This window comes from Lithobates pipiens, unplaced genomic scaffold, assembly GCF_037356315.1.
Source record: "Lithobates pipiens isolate NorthernLeopardFrog02 unplaced genomic scaffold, aLitPip1_a1.2 Scaffold_16, whole genome shotgun sequence".
In the NCBI taxonomy this organism is placed as follows: Eukaryota; Metazoa; Chordata; class Amphibia; order Anura; family Ranidae; genus Lithobates; species Lithobates pipiens.
The window spans coordinates 455,395,382-455,419,553 of NW_027507748.1; positions in this window are offsets into that span (position 1 = coordinate 455,395,382).

Here is a 24,172-nt window from a genome sequence, read left to right on the forward strand (position 1 = left end):
CTTTAAAAACGCGTATAAACGCAAACGCGGATGAACGCGGGTGCCACGTTAAGCGTCTGAAACGTGGGAATTTTTGCGTCTGAAGCCATTTTTTTGTTAAAACGCAACTGCATAAAAACGGCAAAAAACAAGACTGTGTGCATGGACACATAGGATAACATTGAATGAGAGCAGGGGCAGTTGAAAAAAGTATCCAACTGCATCTGAACACGCGTTTAACTGCATCTTGTGTGCATGAGGCCTTATGGTGTTATTTTTTTTTATGACTGGTGACTTTAGCTTTTAGAAGTTTTAATTGGGCAAATAAAGCGCACTCATGATTGCCATTTGTCATCCGTTTGAACTGCTTAGAAATTCTGTCTGGCTCACCTGTGCTCCAATTATCCTAAATAGGAAAGAATAGAGGTGAATCAGATCATGTTTGGATAATGGCATCACATTATTCTGGCTGCCACAGGTGATGCATATATTTATGTACTGCCACAAATGGCTTATATAGAATTGGTGGGAATTAGTCAGGTACAGGTTATCAGGCAGCGAACCATCATGACTTATAGGACTTACCAAAACATAGGCTTTTTGTACTCGCCGTAAAATACTTTTCTCTGAAGTTCTCTCTGAAGTTCATTGACGGACACAGCACCTTTAATCTTAGGATTATAGCGCCCCCTTCAGGAGAGGACTAGGCAGAACACACAAAGACAGCAAAACCGTACCGTATCGCACAGGGGGCGGTCCTACTGGCTATAACCCCTCTGCTACCAGCAGCACAGTTCATCAAAAAGCAGTACAAATAGGAGGGGTGAGTGCTGTGTTAGTCAATGAACTTCAGAGAAAAGGATTTTACAGTGAATACAAAAATCGTATTTTCTCTTTCGCTCATTGACGGACACAGCACCTTTAATCTTGACCTTAGGGATGTCCCCAAGCAGTGTCAAAAACGAGGGGTGGGAACAGAAAGAAATAAACCACCTATAACAAAAAACTCCTCAACAGAGAAGTTGCAACCCTAAATGGCCACCTGCAAAACATTGCGGCTGAAGCATACATCCGCAGATGCGCCTACATCAACCTTGTAAAATGTAGTGTAAGTGTGAACGGACGATCAGGTCGCAGCCTAACACAGCTGCGAAATGGATTCCTAATGTCAGAAAGCCAGGGAGGCATCAACTGCCCTGGTAGAATGTGCCATGACAGGAAAGGGAGGCGCCCCCCCCCCCCCCAGGGCATAAGCCTGAACCACGATCTGTCTGAGCCACCTAGAAATGGGGGCCGACAAGACCGCCAGGCCCTTCTCCGGACCAGCCACTGATACAAACATGGAGTCCGACCTTCGAAAAAGGAGCTGAAGCAGACAGATACACCCACAAAGCCCGGACCACGTCCAAAGAATGCAAAGCAACCTCTTTGGGATGTGAGGACCGAGGGCATAAGGATGGAAGCACAATGTCCTCAATTTATATGAGAGGCGAAACAACCTTTGGAAGAAAGGAAGGCTGCGGGAGTAGCACTGCCTTATCCTTGTGGAGGATCAAGTAGGGAGATTTGCATGAGAAGGCCGCCAACTCAGAAACCATCCTCGCAGATGTAATAGCCACTGGAACAGGGGTGCTCAACCTGTGGCTCGCCAGCTGTTGCAAAACTACAAGTCCCATCATGCCTCTGCCTCTGGGTGTCATGCTTGTGGCTGTCGGAGTCTTGCTATGAGTCATGGGACTTGTAGTTCCGCAACAGCTGGAGAGCCACAGGTTGAGCACCCCTGCACTAGAAAGACTACTTTCAGAGAGAGTGTCAATAAGGGAATCGCCCTAATGTTTTCAAAACAGCGGTTTCTGAAGCATCGAGTGCACCAGATTCAAATCCCACGGAGGCAGCGGTTATCGAACCGGAGGGGCCACATCTCGAACACATACAAACGTATTCATCAATGAATGAGTCACCAAAGGTCCCTGAAAAAAAAAAAGACAACCAAAGCTGATATCTTCCCCTTAATGAAGTTTCTGATCCACTCCTCGCTGCAAAAACAGCAGAATCCTGGAAACTGTACGTGGACACTACCTCATCTCCTCATACCTCCCCTCACACATGGAGATGTAGGCATCCATAGAACTGCTGGTGCAGGGGAACCGGTTGCAATAACAGGGATGTCTGGGGAAGAAGTACCAGCTTCTGACGACATGCTGACCCACTCTCGCTTGTAACCGCCAGGGACCTAAGGTATGTCACAAAAATGCCCACCCTCCTAGCTGCCAGACTGAGGGGCCCCCCGCAGAACTCACCACCCTGACCCAGGTACTGCGCTGCCGCCTCCGCTCTCCCCTGTGCCTGGCACGAGGTGTTCTGTATCAGTTTCGTGCTGTTCCAGGCTGAACCAGCTGCCCAGCGCTAGAGTAAAACAAATCTGAGGCTACTAGAAAATGGCCGCCTCCGCAAAAAAAAAAAAAAAATGAAAACGCCAGGAAAATGGCCACTGGACTTCAAGACAATGGCCGCAGTTAAGAAACTGGCTGCGGCTACAAGAAAATGACTGGCGCCACCGGAAAAATGGCCGCGATTCCAGTGGTGGCCAGTCCCCACATGGCAACACAGACACTCCATAAATGGCCTAAAAACAGGAAGAAAACGAGCTGACCACCAACCGCCCAGCACAGCCCCCTGCCAGGTACATGCACCAAACCCCCTATGCCCAGTCACACGGCGGCCCCTCGGCACGAGGAGGAGGGAAAGGGACAGGGAGAGAAGGGAGATTGTGAGACCCCCTAGTTGACCTCCCAGGGAACGCCCAGCTGCTCCATCCTGCCAAGACCAAACTTATCCTTCCTGCAGGGACTGCTGGATGCATTCCACAGACAGACATCACCCAAGCAGTACGAGGTGGCTCTCAGCCACGGCACACTGTGACACGGACAGCAGTTGCCCGGTCATGTGTGCCTCGGAGCATATAGCTCACCAGCCACCCCTGGACCAGACGGGGCATGTCGTGGCCTACCCATCGCGTAGCTAAGGTCTACACACACTCAATGGCCAGGTTGGGGAGGCTACCAGGATCTATATTATCCAGCCTGTCACCCAGCCCGGCTGTTGATTGTAGATCACAGGAATCAAAAAGCAGAAAAACAAAAAAATTCCAAGGACCACAGGGAGCCAGGTCCTTCTCCTATACTAGGCAGAAAAAAAAAAACTGGAGCTGCTGGTAGCAGAATGAGGAGTTATAGCCAGTAAGCCCACCCCCTGGGCGGTACTGTACAGTTTTGCTGTTTTTGTGTGTTCTGCCTAGTCCTCTCCTGAAGGTGGCAACATAACCCTAAGGTCAAGACTAAAGGTGCTGTCCATCAATGAACGAAGAAGCTTTTACAATTTTTCTTTCAATTAAAGGAATTTTAAGCGTTTGCAAGTTTTTTTTTTTAAATGTCTTCAGTGAAAGGGTTATAAAGGATCCTTATGTACTTTACAATACTTTCTTTTGGGGGTGTTACAAAGTTGTTGGCTCTCTTATTCCAAAGTAGCATCACAGTCTGACTTCTCCACATATTTTTTTACCGGACAGGATGCAGTGGTGAGTCTCCACGTGATAAAGTGGCATGCATATGGGCTAGATGCCCTAGATCTCTCTTGTAAAAGCAACCCCAATGCGGACAAAAAGGAAGTGGGGGCCTGCATGCTCACATTGCACCATTTTCCTGACCACACAAGCTGCATGTTTGTTACAAGTGTGAGAGTGGGGGAAAAGAACTTTGACTTAGCTGTAAATTCAATAGCTTGGTATATAGTTCAGGACACTTTGTATCCAGACACCATTTTATAAGCTGGCTGCTACTGTCGGTGATTGGACATGCCCTCTGGTAATACCCCTATAACTCAAAGGAAAAGAAACACAGCGGCTCTAAGTGCAGTATTGGTAAACCATTTAATAAGTCAAAAGTGAAACTACTCGAAAAAGGGAGCATAAAACACAAGCATGCTAGTAATCCTGCAGAAAAATCCAGGAGTGGATTTCTCCTAAACGTCCATGTCCCCTGAAGTGCAGCCGACAGCTCATCTGGGTGGATTCCAGCATTCACAGCCTATGGGAACAGCAGGGAACACAGGGGAGATCAGAGTCGTCACTTCCGGGTGAAAGATGAGAGGAGGCGGCTTCGCATTCGGAGCATGATTGCTCCTTCCTCAGCCCATACAAAATACCATCTTTGTTGTGGTATGTGTGTGTGCTGGGGAGATAAACCCTCCCAGTCACATGATCCACTAAGGTGGCATTGACTATGAAATATGAAACACACCACGCTTGGATAAAATGGGAATAGATGGTGAAATGAGAATAAAAATGAATACTAATAAAAACTAAGTTTGATAAGAATAAAAAATTGATAATAGGTAGCAATTGTTCCAGTAGTCGATTAGCAATACTAAACAGTTATATATATATCACACACAGTGCCTTGAAAAACTTCATAACCTATGAAATTTTTCCCCATTTTGTCATGTTGCAACCAAAATTGTAAATGTACTTTATGCGATAGACTATCACAAAGTCCCACATAATTTATAGTTTTCCTTTCACTTCACAATTATTTTCAACATTTTTTTAGAAATAAATATGTAAAAAGTGTGGCGTGCATTTGTATTCAGCCCCCCAAGTAAATACTTTGAAGAAACACCTTGGAGAGGTCTACCAGCTTTGCACATCTAGAGTGATATTTTTGCCCATTCATATTTGCAAAATAGCTCAAGCTCTGTCAGATTGGATGGAGAGCATCTGTGAACAGAAATTTTCAAGTCTTGCACAGATTCTCAATTGGATTTAAGTCTGGACTTTGACTGGGCAATTGTAACACATGACTATGCTTTGATTTAAACCATTCCATTGTAGCTCTGGATGTATGTTTAGGGTCATTATCCTGCTGGAAGGTGAACCTCCACCCCAGTCTCAAGTCTTTTCCAGACTCTTAAAAGGTTTTCTTATAAGACTGCGCTATATTTGGCTCCATCAACTCTGACCATCTTCCATGTCCCTGCTGAAGGAAAGCCTCCCTAAACATGATGCTGCCACTACGTTTCACAGTGTGTTGAGGGTGATGTGCAGCGTTTTTCCCACCACACGTATCGTTTTGCTTTTAGGCCAAAAAGTACAATTTTGGTTTAATCTGACCAGAGCACCTTCTTCTACGTTTGCTGTATCCCCCACATGGCTTCTCGCAAATGGGATTTCTTCTGGCTTTCTTCTTGCCACTCTTCCCTAAAGGCCAGATTTGTGGAGTGCATGACTAATAGCGGTCAAATTCTCCCACATGAGCTATGGATCACTGCAGCTCCTCCAGTTACCATGGGCCTCTGGGCTGCTTCTCTGATTAATGCTCTCCTTGCCGGCCAGTCAGTGGACAGTCCTGTCTTGGTAGGTTTGCAGTTATGCTGTATGCTTTCCATTTTCGGAAGATGAATGAAATAGTGCTCTGTGAGAGGTTCAAAGTTTGGGATATGTTTTTGGAACCCAACCCTGCTTTGAAAAATCACCATAACTTTATCCCTGACCTGTCTCGTATGTCCCTTGGCCTTCATGAAGCGGTTTGTTCACTATGGTTCTATAACAAACCTCTGAGGGCCTCACAGAACAGCTGTATTTATACCGAGATTAAATTACACACAGGTGGACTCTATTTACTAATTAGGTGACTTCTGAAGGCAAATGGTTCCACTAAATTTTAGTTAGGGGTATCAGAGGAAAGGGGACTGAATATAAAATGCATGCCACTTTTTTTCAAATTTGTCCAAAAAAAAAGAAAAGAAAATCATTTATCTTCCACTTCACAATTATGTGCGACGTTGTGTTGGTCTATCACACAAAATACCAATAAAATACATTTACATTTTTGGTTGTAACATGACAAAATGTGTAAAATTTAGGGGTAGGATTACTTTTTAAAAGGCACTGTATAATGTGTTTTTTTTTTTTTCTTTCCAACTTTAACACGTGTGTTTAGTATTACTAATCTGCTACTGGAACAATTGCTACCTATTCTTATAAATTTTTAGTCATTGGTTTTTATTCTCATTTCACCATCCATCCCCATTTTATCCAAACATTGTAGGTATTTCAGAGTCAGCGTGCCACCTTAGTGGATCGTGTGACTGTGCGGGTTTTTATCTCCCCAGTACACATACCGCAACAAAGATGGTATTTTGTATGGCCTGAGTTAGGAGCAAGCATGCTCTGAACACGAAGCGCCTCCTCTCACCCTGCACCCGCAAGTGATGTCATCCTCGATCTCCTCTGTGTTCCCTGATGTTCTCATAGGCTGCGAATACTTGAATCCACCTGCACGAGCTTTCAGCTGCACTTCAGAGACATGGACATTTAGGAGAAAACTGCACCCCCCCCCCCCCCAGATTTTGCTGCAGGATTACTAGCATGCTTGTGTTTATGCTGCCTTTGTGAGTAGTTGCTGGGAGCACACTTGCAACTGGGGGTCTTGCTCCAAGTGGGGGGGATTTCAATAAGTGGAAGCACTTCTGACTCTGCACTTCAGCGAATGCACAAAGAGAAGGTACACAAGAAAATACTTTGAAAAACACTGCAAAGACAGCAGGTGACCTCGTTTAACCCTTTAGCACTTTCTCCTTATAACATGCATTCTCTACCACTCCTTCTGACAGCTCTGTCCTCTATACTAAAATTATCTCAACTCCGCCCCACTTCTCCCCCCCACAGCATATATATATATATATCACCCTCACTTCTGTCCTCTCCTTATTACTGCACCCACCAACTCCTGCTAATTCTAAATCCACGCACACTAAAAATCTCCAAGACCCTGGGGCACGTCCCTTCATATAAATCTCACTCCCATATTGCCTCCCTCACCCTCCTGCTTCTCCTAACCTCTGGAGATATATCCCCAAACCCTGGACCTCCATCATTAAACTGTACCCATCACCCTGCACCCTCTGGCAGCAGCCGCAATCAACACAATTTAGTTCCCATTTCTATTCTTCCCAAGACCAGACTCCCTTTCTCTTGTGATCTTTGGAACTCCCGCTCTGTCTGCAACAAACTCACCTCTCTACATGACATCTTTATCACCAACTCATTTAACCTACTCGCCATCACCGAAACTTGGCTCTACGAATCAGACACTGCATCTTCTGCGGCCCTATCCCATGGTGGTCTTCTTTGGACTCACTCCCCTAGATCCAATGGACATAAGGGAGGAGGTGTTGGAATCCTTCTAGCCCCACATAGCACCTTCCAGGTACTTCAGCCACCTCCCTCTCTGTCACTCTCCTCTTTCGAAGCACACTGCATTCGTCTCTTCACTCCAATTTATTTAAGAATAGCCGTGATCTACAGGCCTCCTGGACCAGTATCAACATTTCTTGATGACTTCTCTGCCTGGCTACCCTACTTTCTTTCTTCTGAAATCCCCACAATCATTCTCGGGGACTTCAACATCCCTATTAATACTAACACCTCTGCTCCTTCCAAACTTCTCAGCCTAACCTCCTCCTTTGACCTGAAACAGTGGATACATGATCCTACTCACTCCGAAGGCAATATCCTTGACCTCGTTTTCTCTCACCTTTGCACTCCATGCAACCTCTCTAACTATCCATTCCCTCTCTCTGATCACCACCTTATTAGTTTCACTCTCTCCCTCTCCTTCAACTCCTCTCCCTCCAACCGCATTAAAGTTACCCGCAGAAACCTACGTCATCTCAAGCCTTCTCTTCTCTACTCTGCTATTGACAACCTCTACGACAAAATCTCACCCCTATCCTGCACCAACCTAGCCACTTCTGTCTACAACACTTCACTTCTGGCCTCTCTGGACTCACTGGCCGCCCTCACTACACACAGAATCAAGCCCCGACCCCTTCAGCCTTGGCAAACAGATGCCACTAGAAGTCTGAAAAAACGTAGTCGTGCTCATGAGCGCCTGTGGCGCAAGACCAAGTTTTAGAGAGATTTCAACCAATATAAATCTGCCCTCCAAAATTACAATTCTAGCCTCCTCTCTGCCAAGCAGAACTATTTTATCACTCTCATCAGCAACCTATCATCCCGTCCCCGTCAACTCTTCTCTATTTTCAACTCTCTACTTCGTCCTCCACCGCCTCCTCCCGCCAACTCACTCACTGCCCAGGAGATTGCTAATCACTTCAAACAGAAGATTGATACAATTCGCGTGGAGATTTCTACTGTTCTGATACCCACCACGCTTTACACATCATGCCCACAGGCACTATCATTACTTCCCTCTTTCAACCCCACCACTATAGACGAAGTTGCTAAACTACTTGGTAATATCAACCTTACCACCTGCCCTCTGGATCCTGTTCCCTCGCAAATGCTGCGTTCACCCTCTGACTCTATGCTACACTCTCTAACTCACATCTTCAATCTCTCCCTCTCTTCTGGCATCTTCCCAAACTCTCTAAAACATGCACTTGTCAAACCCATACTTAAAAAACCCTCACTGGACCCATCCAATCCAAACAACCTACGCCCCATCTCCTTGCTCCCCTTTTTATCCAAACTACTCGAACGTCTGGTCTACAACCGACTGAGCATCCACCTCGCTGATAATAGCCTTCTTGATCCCCTTCAGTCTGGATTTCATCCTCAACACTCCACAGAAACTGCTCTCCTAAAACTAACAAACGGTCTACTAACGGCCAAAACCAATCGACATTATTCTGTACTCCTCCTCCTGGACCTCTCTGCTGCCTTTGATACGGTTGACCACCCCCTCCTTCTCAAAAAACTCCACACCTTTGGTCTCCGTGACTGTACTCTACGATGGTTCTCTTCCTACTTATCCAACCGCACCTTTAGCGTTTCTTACAACTCTACTTCCTCCTCTCCTCTTCCTTTCTCTGTTGGGGTCCCCCAAGGTTCTGTTCTTGGACCACTCCTATTTTCAATCTATACCTCCTCCCTGGGTCAACTGATAGCCTCCCACGGCTTCCAATACCACCTCTATGCTGACGACACCCAAATCTATTTCTCTACCCCTCAGCTCACTCCCCCTGTCTCCTCACGTATCACTAATTTACTATCAGATATATCAGTCTGGATGTCACATCACTTCCTCAAAATCAATCTATCCAAAACCGAACTTATAATATTTCCTCCCCCATATGCCCCTTCCCCTGATCTCACTGTCAAAATTGATGGCACAACCATAAGCCCATCCCCTCATGCCAAGGTTCTAGGTGTAGTCCTGGACTCTGAACTCTCCTTCAAGCAACACATCCAATCACTGTCAAAATCCTGCCGCCTCAACCTCCGCAACATCTCCAAAATACGCCCCTTTCTAACCAATGAGACAACAAAGCTCTTAATTCACTCGCTGGTCATCTCTCGCCTCGATGCTTCCAGCTCTTTACAATAGCTGCCCTTAGTGCTGGTACATGGGTTCCTCTCCCTCTTCAACTTAGAGATTGTTGGTATGGACTTTGTCCCTCTCATTGAGACTTTTTAACACACATTTATTTTATCTGTGTACACCTCCAGTATCTCTGCTCAAATGAGGGCTGTGTTTATTGTATGTTTATACATACCCCTATAACTTTACCTCCCTGTGACTGCAGTAGTTTTTTTTTTTTTTTTTAGCGTGAAAGGGATGGTCGGCACTCAAAGAAATACTATTTTGGATATCATCTTAAGTCAACATGTACAATGCTATTAAAAAAAAAAAAAAACAGCCTATGCATTTCAGACATTAGTCCTTAACCACTTGCCGACCGCCGCACGACGATGTACGTCCTATTTTTGAAGAGGGATATCTCGGTAACGGCAGCAGCTGCTGCCACAACCGAGATATCCATCTCTTCAGGCGGCGGTCGGCTGTACGATAACGGTGGTCTCCGCGGCGCATTCGCCGCGAGATCACCGCTATCGGCGGCGAAGAGGTGCCACCCCCCCGCCGCTTACCGGAGCCATCGGTAGCGGCGGAGGCGATCGGGTCCTTCCGTCGGCTGGGCATAGAGACAAGTGAGGCTAAGATCGCCCCCACTCGTCTCTATACCATAGAAGGGCGGAAGCGACGTCAAAACGTCACTTCCGCCCATACCTCTTAAAGGTATATATATTTTTTTTTAAATGTCAGATTTTCTTTTTTTTGTTGCATTTTAGCCCAAATATGAGATCTGAGGACCTTTTGACCCCAGATCTCATATTTAAGAGGACCTGTCATGCTTTTTTCTATTACAAGGGATGTTTACATTCCTTGTAATAGGAATAAAAGTGATCCATTTTATTTATTTTTTTAAAAAAGTGTAAAAATAAATAAAATAAATTAAAATAAATAAGAAAAAAATTTTTTTTTTTAAAACACCCCGTTACGACGAGCTTGCGCACAGAAGCGAGCACATACGTGAGTAGCGCCCGCATATGAAAACGGTGGTCAAACCACATATGTGAGGTATCGCCGCGATCGGTAGAGCGAGAGCAATAATTCTAGCCCTAGACCTCCTCTGTAATGCAAAAAATGCAACCTGTAGAATTTTTTAAATGTCGCTTATGGAGATTTTTGAGGCTAAAAGTTTGACGCCATTCCACGAGCGGGCGCAATTTTGAAGCGTGACATGTTGGGTATCAATTTACTCGGCATACCATTATCTTTCACAGTATAAAAAAAAATTGGGCTAATTTTACTGTTGTCTTATTTTTTTATTCAAAAAAGTGAATTTTTTCCAAAAAAAGTGCGCTTCTAAGACCGCTGCGCAAATACGGTGTGAAAAAAAGTATTTCAATGACCGCCATTTTATTCTCTAGGGTGTTAGAAAAAAAACAATATAAAATGTTTGGGGGTTCTAAGTAATTTTCTAGCAAAAAAAACTGTTTTAAACATGGAAACACCAAGTCCGAAAAAGAGGCCTGGCCCTTAAGTGGTTAATCATGTCATGGCAGCAAGCCATAACTAATGTCCAAAATGCATAGAATGTTTTACAGTATTGTACAGGTTTACTTAACCACTTGGCACTTAAACCCCCTTAATAACCAGAACAATTTTCAGCTTTCAGTGCAATCACATTTTGAATGACAATTACTCAGTCATGCAACACTGTACCCATATGAAATTTTTGTCTTTTTTCACACAAATAGAGCTTTCTTTTGGTGGTATTTAATCACCGCTGTTTTTTTATTTTGTGTGCTATAAAAGAAAGAAATACCGAAAATTCTGTAAAAAAAAAAAAAGAATTTTTCTTCGTTTCCGTTATAAAATTTAGCAGATTAGTAATTTTTCTTCATAAATTTTGGCTAAAACTTATACTACTACATATCTTTGGTAAAAATAAGTACAAATTGGTGGATATTATTTGGTCTTTGTGAAAGTTATAGATTCCACAAGCTATGGTGCCAATATCTGAAAAATTATCTAATTTCTTGAGACCCTAACATGCCAGAAAAGTACAAATACCCCCCCAAATGACCCCTTTTTGGAAAGAAGACATTCCAATGTACTTAGCAAAAGGCATGATGAGTCTTTTGAAGTTGTAATTTTTTCCCTACAATTCTTTGCAACATCAAGATTTCTTTTTCCCCCCACAAAATTGTCATATTATCAGGTTATTTCTCACACACAGCATATGCAAACCACAAATTACACCCCAAAACACATTCTATTACTCCAGAGTATGGCGATACCACATGTGTGAGACTGTTACACAGCGTGGCCACATACAGAGGCCCAACATGCAGGGAGCACCATCAGGCTTTCTGGAGCACCCAGGCCAATTCTGCCATTTCTCTCCTACATGCAAAAATCATCATTTATTAGAAAATTACATAGAACCCCAAAACATTATAATATATATATATATATATATGTGTGTGTGTCAGCAAAGACCCTACAGAATACAATGGTGATCGTTGCAACTTTTTATCTTGCACGGTATTTGCGCAGCAATTTTTTAAATGCTTTAAAAAAAAAAAAAAAAAAAAAAAAAAAAGTTGTGCTTTAACCACTTTCAGACCGGACCATTTTGCTGGTAAATGACCAGAGGTCTTTTTACACTTTGGCACTGCGCTGCTTTAACTGGTAATTGCGCGGTCATGCAATGTTGTACCCAAACAAAATTTGCGTCCTTTTCTTCCCACAAATAGAGCTTTCTTTTGATGGTATTTGATTGCCTCTGCGATTTTTATTTTTTGCGATATAAACGTAAAAAGACCGCAAATTTTGAAAAAAAATGATATTTTCTACTTTTTGTTATTAGAAAAATCCAATAAACTCAATTTTAGTCATACATTTAGGCCAAAATGTATTCAGCCACATGTCTTTGGTAAAAAAAAAGTCAATAATTGTATATTTATTGGTTTGCGCAAAAGTTGTCACATCTACAAACTAAGGTACGTTTTCTGGAATTTACGCAGCTTTTAGTTTACGACTGCCTATCTCATTTCTTGAGGTGCTAAAATGACAGGGCAGTACAAAACCCCCCCAAATGACCCCATTTTGGAAAGTAGACCCCCTAAGGAAATTGATAAGAGGCATGTTGAGCCCATTGAATATTTTATTTTTTTGCCTCAAGCGATTGAATAATGACAAAAAAAAAATTTTTTTTTTTTTTTTACACAAAGTTGTCACTAAATGATATATTGCTCACACATGCTATGGGCGTATGTGAAATGACACCCCAAAATAAATTCTGCTGCTTCTCCTGAGTACGGGGATACCACATATGTGGGACTTTTTGGGAGCCTAGCCGCGTACAGGGCCCCGAAAACCAAGCACCGCCTTCAGGCTTTCTAAGGGCGTAAATTTTTGATTTCACGCCTCACTACCTATTACAGTTTTGAAGGCCATAAAATGCCAAGATGGCACAAAACCCCCCAAATGACCCCATTTTAGAAAGTAGACACCCCAAGCTATTTGCTGAGAGGCATGTTGAGTCCATGGAATATTTTATATTTTGCCACAAGTTGCGGGAAAATTACAAACTTTTTTTTTTTTTTTTTTTTTTTCACAAAGTTGTCACTAAATGATATATTGCTCATGCATGCCATGGGCATATGTGAAATGACACCCCAAAATAAATTCTGCTGCTTCTCCTGAGTACGGGGATACCACATATGTGGGACTTTTTGGGAGCCTAGCCGCGTACGGGGCCCCGAAAACCAAGCACCGCCTTCAGGCTTTCTAAGGGCGTAATTTTTTGAGTTCACTTCTCACTACCTATTACAGTTTTGAAGGCCATAAAATGCCAAGATGGCACAAAACCCCCACAAATGACCCCATTTTAGAAAGTAGACACCCCAAGCTATTTGCTGAGAGGCATGTTGAGTCCATGGAATATTTTATATTTTGCCACAAGTTGCGGGAAAATTACAAACTTTTTTTTTTTTTCACAAAGTTGTCACTAAATGATATATTGCTCACGCATGCCATGGGCATATGTGAAATGACACCCCAAAATAAATTCTGCTGCTTCTCCTGAGTACGGGGATACCACATATGTGGGACTTTTTGGGAGCCTAGCCGCGTACGGGGCCCCAAAAACCAAGCACCGCCTTCAGGCTTTCTAAGGGCGTTACAGTTTTGAAGGCCATAAAATGCCAAGATGGCACAAACCCCCCCCCCCCAAATGACCCCATTTTAGAAAGTAGACACCCCTAAATTTAGGGGTACACTAGTGAGACTAGGTAATAAATGGCGGGTGCCCTGAAACTATAAAAAAATAACTAACCAACCAGCGTCACCTGTAACAGTTATATGGTGATCACTGGTGAAAGGGTTAACTAGGGGGCAATCAGGGGGCTTTATGCGGTAGTATATGGGGGTCCCTGGCGCTATAAAAAGCTGCGGCGAACCTAAATACCTACCTGCCTAACTAGCGTCACCTGTGACACTAATACAGCGATCAGAAAAACGATCGCTTATTAGGCTGGGTTCACACTGGAGCGATGCGGGAACGCCACGAATGCGCGGCGGGTTCCCGCATCGCATGCCTCCCGGCGGCAGTTCACACTGCCCTATGCGAACTGCTGGGAGTGTCAGTGAAATGTTAATGACACCCCCAGATCAGTTCGCATATCGCAGTGCGATCTGCAAACTTGGATCGCATGGTGTGAACACCCATGCGATCCGATTCTGCTGCGGACCAAAAAAAGGGTCCCATGCGAGTTTGCGGCGGGTGCGGCGGGTGCGACACGAATTCAGCCATACTATCTGTATAGCTGAACTCGAATCGCACAGAGATCGGATGTGATTTGCACTGCAGTGCGGTGCGAATCACATCCGTTCTCATAAACCGCTGCAATGTGAACCCAGCCTTAGTGACACTGGCGACGGGGGGTGATCACGGGGTTAAACCTTTATTGGGGGGTTAGGGGGGTACCTTAGAACTAAAGGGGGCTAACCCTAACTGCCCTAACAGTTATTAGTCACAAATGACACCTGCCGGGTGATCAGGGGGTTAAACCTTTATTAGGTAATAAATGGCGGGTGCCCTGAAACTATAAAAAAATAACTAACCAACCAGCGTCACCTGTAACAGTTATATGGTGATCACTGGTGAAAGGGTTAACTAGGGGGCAATCAGGGGGCTTTATGCGGTAGTATATGGGGGTCCCTAGCGCTATAAAAAGCTGCGGCGAACCTAAATACCTACCTGCCTAACTAGCGTCACCTGTGACACTAATACGGCGATCAGAAAAATGATCGCTTATTAGGCTGGGTTCACACTGGAGCGATGCGGAAACGCCGCGAATCCGCGGCGGGTTCCCGCATCGCATGCCTCCCGGCGGCAGTTCACACTGCCCTATGCGAACTGCTGGGAGTGTCAGTGAAATGTTACTGACACCCCCAGATCAGTTCGCATATCGCAGTGCGATCTGCAAACTCGGATCGCATGGTGTGAACACCCATGCGATCCGATTCTGCTGCGGGCCAAAAAAAGGGTCCCGTGCGAATTTGCGGCGGGTGCGGCGGGTGTGGCGGGTGCGGCGAATGGCTGAACTCGAATCGCACAGAGATCGGATGTGATTTGCACTGCAGTGCGGTGCGAATCACATTCGTTCTCATAAACCGCTGCAATGTGAACCCAGCCTTAGTGACACTGGCGACGGGGGGTGATCACGGGGTTAAACCTTTATTGGGGGGGTTAGGGGGGTACATTAGAACTAAAGGGGGCTAACCCTAACTGCCCTAACAGTTATTACAGTCACAAATGACACCAATGCAAAAAAAAAAAAAAAAAAAAAAAAAATGACATTGGTGTCACTGTGACTGGGGGGCAGGGGTAATTGGGGGGGTGATCGGGGGGGTGTGAGTGTGCCTGGCATGTTCTACTGTGTGTGGGATGTGTTGGTGCAACTCACTGATCCGCTCTCCTCCGTGTCGGAACGAAAAATACCGACACGGAGGAGAGAATACATCACTTCCTCTCCTGTGTTTACATTACAGGAGAGGAAGTGATGTCACCGGGGATTTCCATTCGTCGGGAGCGATCGCGAGGGGGTGGCCATGAATGAATGGCCGTCCCCTCGTCCGGGATCGCTCCCGAACGAAAACCGACCGCCGCAGGCACCGGGCGGGGGCCCGATCGGGCCCCCGACCCGCGGGAGGCAAAGGACGTACATGTATGTGCTTATGCCTGCCCGTGCCATTCTGCCGACGTACATCGGCGTGCGGCGGTCGGCAAGTGGTTAAAAAAAAACAAAAAAAAAAAACAAACAGTAAAGTTAGCCCAATGTTTTTGCATAATGTGAAAGATGAAGTTACGCCAACTAAATAGATACCGAACATGTCACCCTTCAAAATTGCACACGCTCGTGGAATGGCACCAAACGTCGCTACATAAAAACCCCCATAGGCGACGCTTTCAATTTTTTTACTGGTTACATGTTTTGAGTTACAGAGGAGGTCTAGGGCCAAAATTATTTCTCTCGCTCTAACATTCGCAGGGATACCTCACATGTGCGGTTTGAACACCATTTTCATATGTAGGCGGGACTTAGTTAGGCGTTCGCCTCTGCATGTGAGCACATGGGGACAGGGGCGCTTTCAATTTTTTTATTTTTTTGTTCATTTTACTTTATTTTAGTTTGACACTTTTTTCCCCCAAAAATAAATTTTTTGATCACTTTTATTCCTATTACAAGGTATTGCAGAGTATCACCTGGTATGGCTGGGTATTGCAGGGTATCACTGACTATAGCAGAGTATTGGCAGGGCATTTCTGGGTATTTCAGAGTATTGGCAGGGAATTTTGGGGTTAATTACTGAGCACGGTGGTCACGGATGCTCTCAAGTGTGCGCGAGAGCGGAATTCTGGGATGCCATATGATGTCCTCCCAGAGTTAAGCAACTGCCCTGTAGCCGTCATTCGGCTATGGGCCGGTTAAGTGGTTAATAAAGAAATACGATTTTGGATATCATCCTGAATGCTGATCTTTTCTTTACGCTGGTATGTTGGAGGTGTGAGCAGCCTTAAAAGCTCCGCCCGGTGCTCAGACCTTATGTGGGAAGGTTGTAGCGCCTGTTTTCCTGCAATGCTAAGGCAGAAACAGAGGAGAGTATGGAATGTGTCCTGTACTCCTAAGATACGGAATGGACAGGTAAGTAAAAATTGCTTTCATTTGACACATACAGTACATAGCTGGATCTTCATAGACCCTGAGAGGTCACCACGCAATGAAACAAAGGGGTGGATAATGACAAGGCAAACTGAAAATTGGTATTAGACATAATACACTAGTTTGCTTTAAAAAAGTGGTTCACCTCCTTCAAAGCTGAACGACTTCTGGTACCGCCAGGACCCCTTGGGCACTTAAAAAGGCCCAGTACTGGTGCTAGGACCTTTGTGAACACCCAGGGAGCTGTAGCACAAGCCATAAGGGTAGAGCCACAAACAGAAAATGACGTTCCTCTACTGCAAAAGCGCAGGAACCTCCGATGAGGCTGAAAGATAGGTACGTGTAAATACGCATCTTTTATATTGATGGAGGCTAAAAAGTCTTCCTTCTGGAGCAAGGCTACAACTGAGCAGACAGACTCCATCTGAAAGGACTGGATTAGCAGATACTGGTTTAGGGATTTTTGGACCCAGGGCTAGCCCTGTTGGCAGCGGAACTGCCTTGGCGCTGAGACATTTGAGGAAGCAGGCCCTGAAGTTTTAAAAGGAGGGATGCCTGGTGCTTTTCTTCACATGAAGTAGAGAATTCTTCCCTCTGGGAAATCTTTTGGATAGAGTTGTCCAAATGATTAACAAATGTTCCCCTTGAAAAGGGAAACCTTTCAGCTTTTCACAAGGAAGCGCGGCTGACCAGTTCTTAAGCCACAAATGTTTGTGCATATGTACAGTCAAGAGAGCCAAACGAGAAAGCTGCTGTATTGACTCATTTTAAGGCGTCAACAGCAAAACGCAGCTGTCGAGGAATACCTCTTATTTTCAGGCAGATCATCCTCCTGGTTAGGCCCATCAGGCCGTTTGACGTGATCCTTTATGGACTGGTGGATACCAATGGCTGCAACAGCTGGCTGAATAGCTGAACTGGCCAAAGAAAATGAAGCCTTTAAGAATGACTCCAATTTCTTGTCAAAAGGGTCTTTCAAGCCCTGTGCGTTATCTACCGGACAAGTTACGTTCTTGTTGAAGGAAGAGACTGCTGCATCTATGGCTGGGCATGCATCCTTTAACAAACTTTTCATCCATAGAATATAAAAAAAAAAAAAAAAAACACCTCTTAAGAGGAACAAAACCCTGTCAGGGTGTCCCTAATCAGCATACACCGCCTGATCCAGTAGGGGGAAAGAATGTATGGCCTTAAGAGGCCTCAGGGATCCCAATAGGACCAAGGGGGCTCAGTCACCTCTGCAAGAGGCAACTAAAAGGCAGAACAAACCATTTTGGGCAAAGCCAGGATGAAAAAGCATCTGTGACTGAGAGGCAGACATCAACTGGATATCTTTTTGCCCAGAATGCTCAGAAGCAAACGTATCCACCAAGCCCTCCACAGAATCTTGAGCTTTTAGCTCCTCCTCATTCACAATCCATTCCTGCGCCAAACTAGAAGGCTCCAGGGAGGGGAATCTGTCACTCTTCTTGCCACTGTGCGGGATGGAGGCAATCCTGTGCTCTAACCCGGCTAGGACCAAGGACAGTTCATCCTTGGTGATAAAGGGTGAAACAGCGGCAAAGACTGCCTGGTCCTTCAGGGGATACAACACAAGGGATACGACTACGTTCATCAGGAACTACTGAAGACATAAGTGTGACCTTCCCTGTATTGTTAGTCCCACTCCTCTTTTTTTTTAAGACATTTACTAGCCACAAAGAGTACTTGGGTGTAGTATTAAAACACCTCAGAAAGGGGGCCCTTTAATAGAGCTCACCAAGCCCCTATGCAACAATCCTGCTAAGCACCTTAGCCTGCCAAGCAACATTTGGTGACTTACGTGACCCAGGTAAGGAGAAATGAGTCACTGCAAGTGCCTGTTCAGAGTCTGCTCTGTGTCCCACAGCTGTCTTCTGGAAGCACTGCATGATTGCATATACAGCTTATATAAGCTGGCTGTGCCCTGAAATGTTCTGTGCATGCGTGCGCATGTACGTGCGTGGTGGTCCCAGCGAATGGATGCAGCTGTGTTCACATATGACGCAAATCTTCGTGCACACAAATAAGGGGTACTGCGCATGAGCGGCAAAGCTGCACACGCCTTGGCTGCCAAACTGACAATTCCAGCAGCGCTTCTGCGAATGCACATGCACCATGGCCGCTGTAACAAACTGCTGCTGAGCACAGCGGCAATCATGTGAACGCACATGCACCATGGTGAACTAAGGTAAAATGGTGTACCATCATATAGGTAAAACAAAACTGCCAGACAAGCAAAAAGGTACACTTCGCCCACAGCTAGCCCAAAACTCCCCCATATGGTTACCACACACAGGTGTCCAGCCTCTAGCTAGCTTGACTGTTACAAACACTGGGACAACCCACAATATTAAAGGGGTTTCACTTACCTGTCCAGGCACAGGGCAGCTTAGAAACGAAGAGTCCAAACTTCACCCATCACAGCAGGTTCCCGTGAATTTAGGACCTTCCAGCACTGGGTACCCTTCTCATGTTTAGGGTCCACTCCCTTGGACCTGTACAGCACCCTGCAGGAATGCCTTAGTGCTGTGGTGTCCAGCATTCCACTTCACAGGGTCCAGCGCCAGAGGCCACATTACAGGCAAATCCTTGCAACATCTTGAGTCTTCTTTGTGAGGCTCGGGTACCATTTATCTAAACATATAAAGCCTGTGTCAAATGGATCCGATCGGTGACTCCCTTTAAGAACCGTTTGTGGGACTAGCGACCTGAAGCGCAGAGACCTCAAAACACACCGTGCCATCCACCTTGCAAACACTGTTAAAAACTGAAGTGCTTCCTGTATGGGAGGGGTTATATAGGGGATCACTTTCTATCTAAAGACCTTTGGTCTACCAGTGTCCATTCACCTGGAGATGACGTATAACCCAGCAGGTAATATTAGCCTGGCTGTGTCCCATGATGCATGAAAGAAAAATAATTTCTCAAATTTGTCGCTTTTTTTTTGCACAAAAAAAAAAAGTATTTATGGGGGGAAAAAAATGACATCACTTTTTTTTGGGTACAGTGCCATATCACAAAAAACAGGATTTTTATAACAGCTTACCTGTAAAATCCTTTTCTTTGATGTACATCAGGGGACACAGCAATAGTAGTTACTATGTGGGTTATAGGGCCACTGATAGGTGATGGACACTGGCACACCTGAAGGCAAGACGTGTACTCCCTATATAACCCCTTCCACTACTGGGAGTCCTCAGTTGTGTAGCCAAGCAATACAAGTGTATACCAAGAAGGGAGGGACCTCTGTGTACCCTGATGTACATCAAAGAAAAGGATTTTACAGGAAAGCCGTTATAAAAATCTGGTTTACTTTTCTTACATCAGGGGACACAGAGCCATAGTAGTTACTATGCGAGATGTCCCATAGCAATGGCAACTGAAGGGAGGGAGACAATAAAAAAAGTAAGGTAAAAAGGAGGCCAGAGGACTCATACTGCAGCCTGCAGTATACTGCTCCCAAAGGTAATATCCTCATGACCTTTAATATCAATTTAATAAAATCTGATAAACTTATGAACCGAAGAACAAGTCGCGGCCTTACAGATCTGAGCCATAGAGGCCTGATGATGCACCACCCAAGAGGCACTAATCACCCTGGATGAGTGTGCTCTAACATGAGAAGGAAGAATTTTCTTCCCTAAGCTGAAGCTTGAACAATCACTTGATGAATCCATTTGGAAAATAGTGGATTTTGACACTGCCTGTCCACATTTTGGACCCTCTGGCACTACAAACAAAATATTTGTTTTGCGTACCTGGGCGATCACCTTTAAAATAGACTCTGATCTCTCTTACATCTAGGGAATGTAGTGCCTTCTCTTCCCTAGATTGAGTTTCTGGGGAGAAAGGAAGAATAATATCTTGGTTTAAATGAAAACCTGTTACCACTTTTGGTAGGAATTCAGGATGAGGACATAAAACTCCCTTATCCTTATGCATGATCAAATTAGTTCTTTACAAGACAGAGCCGCTAGTTCCGATAATCTAGCAGAAGAAATGGCAACCAGAAAGATTATCTTTCTTGTCAAAAGAACCATGGGAATTTCTCACAAAGGCTCCACAGCTGATTCAGCAAAGCCGATAAAACCAAATTTAAATCCCAAGGATTTAGAGGTGCCTTGATAGGGGGATTAATCCGTTTTACCCCCTGAATAAGCTACGCACCAATATTGGGAAGCAAGAGGCCATTGAAAAAACACGGACAAGGCCAGGCTCTGGCCCTTGATAGAAGTCAAGGCCAGCTTCATTTCAGATTCCATTTGCAGGAAATCAAGGATCCTGCCTATGACATACTTCCTGAGGTGCCAACCCCTGGATCCACACCAAAAACCGTGTGCCTTCCAGACTCTATAGTAAATTAATCTGGAAGCCGGCTTCCCAGCATTAATCAAAGTAGACACTACCGAAGATCACCCACTATCCTTTATAACGTAGGATGCAATAGTCAAACCTGTTACATTTTTTGCCCACAAGGTAGCATGGAATACCGGACCTTGTGCAAGAAGGTCTGGTTATAATGGCAGAGTCTGAAGGACTCGTACTGCCATGTTCATGATCTTGGTAAATCAAGATCTTCTGGGACCCGCTGGGGCCACCAGAATCACCTCCTTTTGTTCCTGCTTGATCCTGCAAAGGCGGCACAGAAGTAGTAGAACTGGAGGAAACGCATAGATCAGTAAAAAACTGATCCCCTGGGAAGGCTAATGCGTCTGTTCTGCCTGTTAGCGGATCCCTTGTTCTCTACACAAACTTGAATACTTTGTTGTTGAATCTGGACAGAAATAGGTCCATGTCTGGAATACCCGATCTCTGACATATCGCTAGGAAGATGTCAGGTTGAAGAAACCATTGTCCCGGAAATAATTGTTGGCGACTTAAGTAGTTCGCCTGTCAATTTTTCTCTATTCTTGAAATTAAAATTGCAGATAGGCAAGGAATGTTGTGTTCTGCCCAAGCTAAAACATTATTAACCTCTTGTTGGGCTGCACGAATTCTTATGCTCCCCTGGTGATTGATGTAAGCCACAGCCATGACCTTGTAGGACTGAATCCTGACAACAGTCCCGTAGTCTGACCGTCCAAGATTCTAGGGCCAGACGTACTGCACGAATCTTCCAAAATGTTGATGGGCAAGGTCCTCTAACCTGGACCATCTCCCCTGGACGGATTCTTCTTGCAGGGCTGCTCCCAATCCTAGAAGGCTGGCATCTGTTAACACTTTCCAGAATACAGGTAGAAAAGATTTTCCCCATTGCTGGATAACCACCAATTTAGGCTGACTTACGTTGGGAGCCAAGCGTATTTGGAAAAAACCAAGGCCTGAATCTTTTTATTCCAGACAGGATGTGTTTTGAAGCAGACTTGAGTGAAAACTGAGCGTAAGGGACAGACTCGAAGGAGGCCACCATTTCCCCTTATGATCTCATGCACAGTCGAATGGAAGGATTTTTCTTTGTTTTGATAAGTTGAATTAGTCCTACAATGGAACTGATTCTTGTCTGGGGTAAGAATACCTTCTTCTGTACGGTATCTATAACCAGCCCAAAGTACTGTAATCTCCTTGATGGTTTTAAAGAGGATTTTTCTAGGTTGAGTATCCAACCCAGAGATTCCAGGTACTTTACAGCTGTGATCAGACTCTGGTTTAGACCTGAGACTGAATGATCTATTAAAAGTAGATCGTCTAAATAGGCTAGGAACGTTAAGCCTTGAGCCCTTAATCTGGCTAAAGGAGGTGCCAGAATCTTTGAGAACACCCGTGGTGCTTTGACTAGACCAAATGGCAGGGCCACAACTGAAAATGATGATTTTCTACTTCAAATCACAGAAATTTCTGGTGAGCGGGAAATATTGGCACGTGGAGATATGCATCTTTGATATCGATTGAAGCCAAAAACTCCCCTCCTTGCAGGATGAACACAACCAATTCGAATTGACTCCATGCGAAAGGATCGGATGTATAAGTGCCAATTCAGACCTTTGAGATCTAGAACAGGTCTTAGCTCTCCGTTTGGTTTTGGAACTGTGAAAAGGTTTAAATCAAAACCCGTGCCCTGTTCTACTAAGGGAACATCTGATATCAGCGACTGGGATAATAGATGATACAAAGCCAGAAAGACTTTTTTCTCTGGATCCTTGGGAACATTTGACCTAAGAAAAAAACGAGGGGATGGAAACTCTGGGAACTCTAGTTGTAACCTAGAAAAAACTGCAGAAGCCACCCATCTGTTCCTCTGAGAATTGCAGGAGCCTACCACCCACCCGTGTGAGCGGGGGCGTCCCTTCACGAGGAGGCTTTAGCATCCTGCTTTGTGGGCTTTCTTCCCAAAGATCTCTTCTGACCCTTGTGCTGCCCTTGGGGTCTTCCCCTTGAACCTGACGGTTGAGGCCGTCGAGACTGCCTAGAGGCGATACCCCTAGCACAGGAGAGGCAGCACGCTTAAAGGAGAAATATTTAAACTACTTCATTACTGGTAAGAGAGAGCTTTCCCCATTAGAGATCCATTGGATGTATTTTATCCAGATAGATTCCAAATAGCCGTTCACCATGAAAAGGGGAAACTGGCTAGGAGCTTTTTACAGGGTGCTTCGGCTGACCATTTTTTTCAGCCATAGAACTCTGCGAGAATGCACTAGTCCAAGCATAAGCCGTGAGGCTTAAATGATAGAATCTTTCATAGCATCTACTGTGAAACAAGTGCGTCTGATACACCAGCTCATTGCTGGGCCTGCTGATCAGGCAGAATTTTAAGTATCTCCACAAACTGTTCCTTAATGGACTGAGATACACCAATTGCAGCAAGAACCAGCTGCGCTACTGAACTTGCTAAAGACATATGGCATTTAGAAAGAAGTTCCAACTTTTTATCTGTTGGATCTTTTAACATCAGCGCATTATCCACCGGACATGTGAGATTCTTGTTCACTGAGGCGATTGCAGGCAGCAAAAAAAGGTTGAACGAACCAATTTAGTAAGGGAGTGCACAAGCAACCTGTCTTGTGATGTTACTACTTCTATATTAGGATCCTCGGAAGAGGATAAATAAGTATCTTCCAAATCTTTGGGAAGATCTACTCGATTCCCAGCCTCCTGAGCACTAGATGGGAATCTGCTATGTTTGGCCCCACTATGGAGAGATGTCATACCATCAATCTTTCCAAATTACAAATGGAAGAAACCCCCCCCCCCCCCCCAAAAAACCTTGTGCGATGTATACAGGGACTGAAGTGTCTAGCGCAGCTGAAACAGTTCCCCCTGACAGCTCAACCTGACCAGCCACATCCCTCTCAAGAGAAGGATGACATTCTTTTGGAAATTGATTTCGTTTATTGTGAAACCATAGACCCCTTTAGAACCCTTAGGGGAGTTCCTGGTCCCATTACCACTCCTAGCCTGAAGCATAAAGCAGAGGCACTACCAGCAAAAGAATGTACACTGCTAGGTTATATGTCCAGCGCTAATAGCCGCTATTAATCCTAGCCTGGTAAAGTACAATGTGTCAAAGGGAAATGCCTGTGTCACCAACCTGAAACAAGCCACCCTCCTGCTCTGTCCCTCCACAGCCAGCAGCAG